The sequence below is a fragment of the Propithecus coquereli genome, unplaced genomic scaffold (assembly GCF_000956105.1).
Source record: "Propithecus coquereli isolate 6110/MARCELLA unplaced genomic scaffold, Pcoq_1.0 Scaffold478, whole genome shotgun sequence".
In the NCBI taxonomy this organism is placed as follows: domain Eukaryota; kingdom Metazoa; phylum Chordata; class Mammalia; order Primates; family Indriidae; genus Propithecus; species Propithecus coquereli.
The window spans coordinates 213,993-215,871 of NW_012150596.1; positions in this window are offsets into that span (position 1 = coordinate 213,993).

Below are 1,879 nucleotides of genomic sequence, written 5' to 3' on the forward strand. Positions count from 1 at the left end.
ATAAACTGGTCTGGTGCACTGGTCATCAGTAGTGCCAGGTTGTAGTGTGTAGATCAGTTTTCATTTCTCTGGGATAAATGCCAAGGAGGGGCATTTATCATGGGACATATGATAAGTACATGTTTAGTTCTAAAGAAATTTTCAAACTGTTTTCCAATAGCTATACCACTTTACATTCCCACCAGTAATGTATGAATGATCTAGTTTCTTCACATGCTCACCAGCATTTGGTGTTGTTACTATTTTTTTTTTCTATTTTATCCATTCTGATAGGTGTAAGGTAGTGATATTTCATCATTGTTTTGATTTGTATTTGCCTAATGGCTAATGATGTTGAACAGTTTAATCCCCATTGCAACAGTGTTGATAGGTAGTACCTTTAAGAGGTGAATAGGCAAAGAGGGCTCTGCCCTCAAGAATGGATTAATGCCATTATTGCAAGAGTGGGTTAGTTATTGCAGGAGTGGGATCCTGATAAAAGGATGAGTTTGGCTCCCTTCCCTCCTTTCTCTCTCTCTCTCTCTCCTTTCTTGCCCTTCCACCTTCCATCCTCAGATGATGCAGAAAAGAAGGCCCTTGCCAGATGCAGGCCGCTCAACCTTAGACTTTCCCAGCCTGGTTAGAGTGCATCATCATAGCTCACTGCAACCTTAAACTCCTGGGCTCCTCTTGCTCAGGCTGGTCTTGAACTCCTGACCTCAAGTAATCCCCCCACCTTGGCCTCCCAGAGTGCTAGGATTACAAGCGTGAGCCACCACACCCGGCCAGGTTCTTTCCCCATTAAGCATAATGTTAGATGAGGTTTTTGGTAGGTGCTCTATCAAGTTAAGGAAGTTGCCCTCCTTATTTTGAAAGTTTTTAAAAAATCATGAATAGGTGTTGGATGTTGTCAAATGCTTTTTTGCATCAAACAATATGATCATGTGATTTTTCTTCTTTAGCCAATTAATATGGTAGATTACATTCATTGATATTTTAAATACTTAACTAGCCTTGCATCCCTGGAATAAGCCCCATTTGGTTATAGCGTAGAATTGTCATATAAAATTACAAACACAGTTTCCTTCATAGGAAGTTATCTATTTCATATTGGGTGAGTTTTGGTAGTTTATGCTTTTCAAAGAATTAATCCATTTTATTATTCTTTTACATCCTTTTAATGGCTACAGAGTCTGCAGTGATATCCCCTGTTTCATTCCTGAAGTAAAGGTAACTCGTGTCACCTCTTTTTTTTCTTTTTCAGTCTTGCTAGAGGTTTGTTAATTTTATATATCTTTTCAAAGAATCAACGTTGTTTCTCCATTGATTTTCTGTAATTTTTTTTCTATTTTCAATTTCATTGATTTCTGTTCTTTATTATTTCCATCCTTCTTGTTCCTTTGGCTTTATTTTGCTCTTCTTTTTCCAGCTCCTTAGTGTGGAAGCTTAAATGATTGATTTGACACTTTTTGTAATGTAAGCAGTTAGTGCTATATATTTTCTCTTTAACTCTGCTTTAGCTGGGTTCCACCAATTATAATATGTTGTATTTTCATTTTAATTCAGTTCAATATATTTTTGTTTTGTGTTTAGTTTAATGTATTTTTTTATTTCCCTCGAGGTTTCCTCTTTGATCAATGGATCATTTAGAAGTGTGTTCTGTAGTTTCTAAGTCTTTAGAAAATTTCCTGTTATCTTTCTCCTATTAATTTCTAGTTATATCTCATTGTGATGAGAGAATAAACTCTGAATGATTCCAATTCCTTTAAACTTCTGGAGGTTTGCTTTATGGCTCTGAGTATAGTCTATCTTGGTATTATGTTCCATGGGTGCTTGAAAAGAATGTCTTTTGCTGTTGTTGGCTGGAGCACTCCATAAATGTCATATCTATTCTATTGGT